This window comes from Schistocerca piceifrons, chromosome 2 (genome assembly GCF_021461385.2).
Source record: "Schistocerca piceifrons isolate TAMUIC-IGC-003096 chromosome 2, iqSchPice1.1, whole genome shotgun sequence".
NCBI classification, from domain to species: Eukaryota; Metazoa; Arthropoda; class Insecta; order Orthoptera; family Acrididae; genus Schistocerca; species Schistocerca piceifrons.
The window spans coordinates 316,807,955-316,816,041 of record NC_060139.1 but is presented as its reverse complement, the minus strand read 5'-3'; the positions used below and the strand labels follow the sequence as shown (position 1 = coordinate 316,816,041).

Sequence of the window (8,087 nt, the reverse complement as noted above, 5' to 3'; positions counted from 1 at the left end):
TTGGAAAGATCACATAGATAATATTGTAGGGAAGGCGAAACAAAGATTGCGCTCCCGGCGGGGTCAGGGATTTTCTCTGCCTCGTGATGGCTGGGTGTTGTGTGCTGTCCTTAGGTTAGTTAGGTTTAAGTAGTTCTAAGTTCTAGGGGACTGATGACCGTAAATGTTAAGTCCCATAGTGCTCAGAGCCATTTGAACCATTTTTTGAAAGATTGCGCTTTTTTGGCAGAAGATGCGACAAACCCACTAAAGAGACAGCCTACATTACACTTGTCCGTCCTCTGCTGGAATATTGCTGCGTGGTATCGGATCCTTACCAGGTAGGATTGACAGAGGACATCGAAAAAGTGCAAAAAAGTTATCGCGCAATAGGGGTGAGAGTGTCACTGATATGATACGCGAGTTGGGGTGGCAGTCACTGAAACAAAGGCGGTTTTACTTGCGAAATTTCAATCACCAACTTTCTCTTCCGAATGCGTAAATATTTTGTTGACACCCATCTACGTCGGGAGAAATGATCATCATAATAAAATAAGAGAAATCAGAGCTCGAACGGAAAGATTTAGATGTTCCTTTTTCCCACGCGCCATTAGAGAGTGGAACGGTAGAGAAGTAGTATGAAAATGATTCGATGAACCCTCTGCCAGGCACTTAGGTGTGAATTGCAGAGTAACCATATAGACGCAGATGTAGACTGGAGACAGATCTGCTGATCGACTAGACCAATGCAACATGTCGACTCTCTGTGGAGCGTGTTTGTTTACAACAGCGGTATGTGGACTAGCGCTATCCTGTTGGAAAACACCCCCTGGGACGCTGCTTATGAATGGCAGCACAACAGATCGAATCACCACATTGACATGCCAATTTGCAGTCAGGGTGTTCCTGTTGTACGAAATCGCACCCCAGACCAGTGTGGGTCCAGGTGTAGGTCCAGTGTGTCTAGCACACAGACACGTTGGTTGCGGGCGCTCAACTGGCCTCCTCCTTACCAAGACACGGCCATCACTGGCATATAGGCAGAACCAGCTTTCATTAGAAAACACAGGAGAGCTCCACCCTGCCCTCCAATGAGCTATCGCTTGACAATCCTGAAGCTGCAAATGCGGTGATTGGGGTCAGTGGAATGCACGCTACATTGCGTCTGGCTCGAGCTGTCCTTGAAATAACCGACTTGTAACGGTCCATTGTGTCACTGTGATGCGAACTGCTGCAGATGCAGTACGATCCGCCAGAGCCATACGCCGAACGCGATGGTCTTCCCTCACGGTAGTGCTACGTGGCCATACAGAGTCCGGTCTTCTTGTGACCGTACATTCTCGTGACCACCGCTGCCAGCCATACATAGTGCCTACATTCCTACAAAGCCTTTTTGCTGTATTGCAGAAGCTGCCCTATTGCACGACCTCTTTCAAACTCAGTGAGGTGTTGACAGTGGAGTCTTTCTCGTGTTAAAGGCATTCTAACATCAACTCACCATGTCCAGTGTCAAAGGTAACTAACGCTCACGACCGTTACAGCGTGCATTTAAGACAAACCTGATTTGCACCTCACAGTGGCGCTAGTAACATCACTTACGCGACTGGCGCGAAATTCGAATAGGTATCGTCTTCCAGATGTAGAAACGGCCTACACATAAATCAAAGTCGGTAGGCTTACCGACTTTGATTTATGACACACAACTTTTTCTTCGTGTTGCGATATTTTTTCATCAATATATTGTACATTTAAGTCTTCCTCCTCCCCCCCCCCCCCCCCCTCGCCAACGCGTCCTTTTGTTTCCATGTGATGTGAAGACTAATCTCAGGAACTGCTATACGGACTTTGATACGCTTTTCAGTAATAAATAGAGTCAGTCATAAAGGAAATTTCTGTATGCAATTGCCGGCCGTTATGGCCGAACGGTTCTAGGCGCTTCAGTCGGGAACCACGCTGTTGCTACGGTCGAAGGTTCGAATCCTGCCTCGGTCAGGGATGTGCGTGATGTCCTTAGGTTAGTTGGGTTTAAGTAGTTCTAAGTTCTAGGGGACTGATGACCTCAGGTGTTAAGTCCCATAGTGGTTAGAACCATTTGAACCATTTTTGTATGCAATTTATAACAGACAAGTCGTCTGCCCTTGATACGTACAAACCTAGACAGATTGCTAGTTTCAAAATATTTCGCACAATTCGTAACCATTCTCTAACAATGCGACTTACATGTTAGTTTTGAATAATCTTTGAGTTCTACAATCGTTGTCTGCTGTCAGTTATACAACATCGTGTACAGTAATGTCGCTATCAAAGTACCATGACGCATATCGGACGCAACTCTCGCTTCTTAACAACGACATACTGAGTTCCTTTTGCTAGATAGTCTTGAGTTCAGTCTAACACCTAATCTGATAATGCATCTGATGTGCATTGATCTCGAGGAATACCGACGCCTGGATAGACACGACTAAAACCATAGGGTCGACGCGGTGAAGTGATAACCCGCTTGACAACTGCTGTCGGCGCCCTATTTAGGGCCAGATGGATAGGATATACCACTGTCGTTACTGTGTATACGTCGAGCGCTCTCTGGTCTATGAACTCACTTGGCGGAATTACGATAAGGCCATTGCTGTTGTCATCAGGGAGCGCACAGCTCGCCATTGGCCATTTCACATCCATTACTAGCGACGCGCAGCAGTGACTGAGCGAAGCAGTTGACAGGTAACATCGACTAAAGCCATACCGAAATTTAATATACGGACTGCCCAACATACGTAGAGTGGACACTGAGAATTTCATTAGCTTCTGCGGAGTATTGCAACGCAAGAGGATTCATGGATGCCATCCTGGACAACGCGGGAAGCCAGCAAATCCTTCACAGCAAATTCTGTGTAGAAGGGATCTGATTATGCCTTTCTAGTCTCCTTTGAAAATTGTTAAGTACGTCTGTGGATCATATGGATGTGTAGACTGAATACTCGCGCAGTGTGTTGTGTTTGGGTTTCTGCTGTGGATTGCCGTCGTGTGAAAGCAGGAGAGTGGGTGGAACTACATGCTGGCACTAAGTACCTATCCGTAAGCCGAATTACCAACGATAAAGTTAGGTGTTACAGCATTGCAAGGAGCACTGCAGGGGGCTTTAATATTTGACCCAGGACAAAAGTACAGAAGCTTCTGAACAGAAACTCCGTAGCACATCTTACCCTCCCCTCCTCCCGTTCGAGTGCCTTCACATCGGCGTACGTAGGCGATAGCAGTTACGTTTATTGGTTCACTGCTTAGTTGTTGTTGTTGTGGTCTTTGGTCCAGAGACTGGTTTGATCTCCATGCTGCTCTATCCTGTGAAAGCTTCTTCATCTCCCGTATAGCAACCTACATTCTTCTGGATCTGCTTAGTGTATTCATCTCTTGGTCTCCCTCTAGGGTTTTTACCCTCCGCGTTGCCCTCCAGTACTAAATTGGTGATCCCTTGATGTCTCACAACTTTCCTACACACCGAACCCTTCTTCTGGTGAAGCTGTACCACAAATTCCTCACCTCCCTAGTTCTATCCAGTACCTACTCATTAGTTTCGTGATCTACCCATCTAATCTTGAGCATTCTTCTGTAGCACGTTTGATAAATGCCAAGTTCTTTCTTTTTTTTTAAAAAAAAAAAAACAACTCGATTTTGTAATGGGGCTGAAGCAACGTCTCACCCGCTCTCAGTTCTTCAAGTTTCATTTCGTTTCCCCCTCCTCTTCTGGCTACTCCACTTTTTTTCTTTTTGAGACGATCGCTGAGTCAGAGAGAGAGAGAGAGAGAGAGAGAGAGAGAGAGAGAGATAACGGTATATCTGGGTGTGCCACATGACTTGGATGTCGTCCGAACTTGGGGTATACTCGCCGACGGCGTACAGTCGATCGCAGGATGGGGAAGCATGCGTGACATGAGAGCATTTGACCAATTAGACCCCGTCTCCACCACCTTGCGGATATTGCACTTTCCATGAACCACAATGACAAAGATGCACAGCGGTTGGAATAGGGGAAAATCTTTGTCCTCGTAGTCAACTGCCTTCGCCCATGAGTGTGTTGATGACAGGTTTCGCCATCGGCAATAGGGGATTGTAGCGGCTGACAGACGGGCCAGTTGTCATACAAGCCTACTAGCTGTAGGTTTCAGATATCATAATCCTATGTGTGCCTCTGCTCACCGTCTGTCACAGGCTACAGGTATTAACTCGTATGCAGGAACTGAAACACTTGAAACGTAGAGGAAGTCGTCTGATCCAATGAGTCACGGCACACACCAGTAAAGGCCAGTTGCAGGGTATGATTACGTGGGAAAACACTTGTGGGAATGCATCTCGCTTACCAAGACATCTTCATTGAGGCAGGCGTTGGAGGTATGCACATTTACATCGCATAAAGTATGCTCCCCTCCAATACTCCAGGTATGCTACTCCTGTCCGGAGAGCAATACGTTGAACCTGTTGCCCTATAACCTGCATTAGTTTTCTAAAGGCGTAACTGCACTCGAAAAGCTTACCAACATGATAGTAGCGTTAAGGAATCGGAAATTTTCTAACAGAAGTGTGGGCGGCAGTAATTGTACAGGAAAACGCATACTCGAGTACAGCAACCAGACTCAAATGGATGCAGCTTGCAGTAGTTATGCAGAGATGTAGGGCCATGCACGGAATATACACTTTCCGGTCACATTAATATGACCACCGCCTGTGTTCGACGTCAACTAGCAATAACTGCTCAAAGACGGCAGCACTAGCACTGGAAAACTGGTCAGAAACATATACTTATATGGATATAAGTATATAGTTCTGGCAATACCGGCCATGACCTTCCTCTTCTGAGCCGATGCACAACACACATTACCCGAACTCTTGCGGGACTTGTTAAGAATGTCTTCTACGAGTGTGTTGGGTAGGGACACTACGAATGTAATGTGTGGACATATAAGGTGAGAATGTTGTTCTCGCGGGAGGCGTGCGCGAGATAGTCCCTGCAGACGCACTAACCTGTGTGACCTCGGTGGCTCAGATGGATAGAGCGTCTGCCATGTAAGCAGGAGATCCCGGGTTCGAGTCTCGGTCGAGGCACGCATTTTAACCTGTCCCCGTTGATATATATCAACGCCCGTCAACAGCTGAAGCTATTAATATATAATTCTAATTTGGCCAGAAACAGTCTGAAAATCTTGTATGGTTGGTGCACATAAGGTTGTGCTGAGAAAGAGAAGTTAAGAAAAAAATTAGATTCGTTGCGCCGTTTGCGAGCTACTTGGCATTGAAATTAGTCGATCAGGTCGTCGCGGGCGCAAATGCAGACACTTTCAGGCACTAAAATACAGTAATGCACAGACGTCTGGGGGTCCGTGAGTTACCAATCGTTCAAATGTTCACTAACAATTAAAATGTGCCTTTTTAGGAAGCGATCAATTTAAATTAGGTGAAAAAAGTTACGTATGTTTGTGTTCAGCTCATCAAATGAAGAGCACGTTTGGTGATACTGTCTGTGGCACGCTGCTTGAGTTTCGCGCTCGATGACCTGATTGGCTGACTGCAATGTCAAATAACTCGGAAACGGGGCAACTTGTCGAATTTTTTTCTCGATAATTATTTCTCAGCACAGCATCTTGTGAAACACCTTTACAAGCTCTTCAGACTGTTTCTGACCACGCTGGATAAACCGTGTACGAAGAACACGCAAAACAGTGCTGTCATTTTCGTAATGCGGACATCCGAAAAGGCAAGATCGTTGGCTTTCGGGACAAGCGTGAAAGCGTTTCCGAAACAGTTAAGTTTGTAAGCTGTCCGCGTGCCGCCGTAGTTCAAGTATAGCATGCATGCAAAAATGACGCTAACCAGAATCGGCACCGAGGCAACTGTGGGCGTCATGGGCAATCGATGAAGGGGTCAACGACGGCTGTGAAGGAACAGACGTGCAACTGTTGTGCGTCAAACATCTCAGATGAACCACGAGGCTTCCAGCAGTGTCTTCTCAACGACAGTACAACGATCGTTACTGCATATGTGTCCTCGTGGTAGGTACCTGATTCATGTATTCATGCTGACTGCTGTTCATTGGCGAAGAAAGCTGGAATTTAAACGCCATTACTGCAACGGGACATCCACTGAGTGACGACAGATAGACTTTTCAGATGAATCACGTTTTATACTCCATTGGACAGACTTCTTGGCATGCACGGCCTAAAACTTCTGAAAGTAAACACCCTGCAACAATCGTCGGAAGATCCCAGACCGGAGTAGGGAGCATTACATGTCTGCGGGATGTTTTCGTGGCATCCCCTGGATAATCTCATCATTCTAGAAGAAACTGTGGATCGACACCAAAATGCATCTACCGTTGCATCCATATCCACACCTACATCCTATTTGTTTTTCCTCGACACAGTGACATCTACCAGACGGACGATGCGGCGTGTCACACAGCTCGCAGTGTACGTACGTGGTATACCGTACTACCGTGGCCAGAAACTCCCCAGACTTGAACGTAGTCGAGATTCTGTGGGACCACCTCGATCGGACTGTTAGCGCAGTGGATCCTCATCCGCCGAACCCAGCACAGCTCGGTCCACGCTGCAGAAGATTGTTATATAGGCTTTTGACAGGTGGCTACTTTAATGTGGCTGAACAGTGTAATAGTATGGAGAGTTGCATCAGACCAGTCGTCGTACTGAAGACCGCAACAAGCGCACTTCGATAAGCGTAAAATCGATGTCCACGTACATTCCTGTCTTGACGACTGCCACATCATATGATTTTCTGTCACTCAGGACAGTGACAACGCTCGCCGCATCCCTCATGCCTTACAGTAGCTGTCATGAGCAGCTGTTGTGGGGAACATTCTGGAGAAGTGTTCTCAATAAAATTATTACGTTGTTGTACGCGGCACCTCTAAGACGTCGAGAGACACCAGACATTCACTTAGAGTGTCAAATGTAGCAATCACCGCACGTCGCCATCAGGGATAAAACGAGACGCTGTGGAGAGCAATTATGGTCTAGCCTGCTGTTCTGCCTGATATATGAACCCCTATAGTGTTGTGTTGCCTGAGATGGTAATAAACGTTGCCCAGTTTTCTTCTTGGAGAACACAAATGACGCCTTGAAATCGGCCGAAACCAATATAACTTCAGAATTACAACGAATACGTGGTCTCGCAATAGTACTTTTATCAACATTCAGGCAAGATATTTCCTTACAAAATATGTCGGAAAACGTAATGTTTTTGATTATTAATGAAAGTCTACACTCAGTTTGTTTGATAGTAAAATGTAAATGACAACTGTGACAAATAGTTGAACTTGATTTTGTTGCCGGCCGGAGTGGCCGAGCGGTTCTAGGCGCTTCAGTCTGAAACCGCGTGACCGCTACGGTCGCAGGTTCGAATCCTGCCTCGGGCATGGATGTCTGTGCTGTCATTAGGTTAGTTAGGTTTAAGTAGTTCTGAGTTCTAGGGAACTGATGACCTCAGATGTTAAGTCCCATAGTGCTCAGAGCCATTTGAACCATTTTTTTTATTTTGTTAGATAATCGAGTGTCCTACGAACAGAATTACCTACTCCAAACCGACTAACATGGATACCGAGAACACGGTTCATCTGAAACCCAACTCTCGCTCTTCTCACATGATACACTGAAAGCCATTGACGAAGGCACTCAGGTAGATGCAGCTTTGTTGCCTGCCAAAAGGTATTTGACGCGGTATCTCTCATACGCTTGCTTATTGTCCAAAGTCTGATCATATGGAGCATCAAGCGTGATTTCTGACTGGATTTAGGTAAGACCTCTGCTATTCGTATTGTATATTAACAATCTCGTGGACAAAGCAATTAGTAAACTCGAGCTTTTTGTGCATTTTGCAGTTATCTATAATGAAGTAGGTTCTGTAAAAGCTGCACAAATGTTGCCACATCTTGATAAGTTTTTGTGGGACGTGGGAAGGATGTTGATGGTGGCAGAGTCATTCTTCTAGTGATTTCGCTTGATGGAAGAAGGGAAGCGTGTTTGATATTCCGCCAGACTGTCCACTACCAAAGGCATCAGTTGTATAGCCTTTTGTAGGCATTGGAGATGAGGCATTTATTACAT

At 46.0% G+C, this 8,087-nt stretch overlaps 1 non-coding gene across 1 annotated transcript; it reads left to right on the top strand.

Annotated features, from left to right (window-relative positions):
• Positions 1 to 4,999: 4,999 nt before the first annotated feature.
• Positions 5,000 to 5,073, top strand: Trnat-ugu. Its single transcript has one exon. It is a non-coding gene; the product is annotated as a tRNA-Thr (tRNA).
• The last annotated feature ends 3,014 nt before the right edge of the window (positions 5,074 to 8,087 follow it).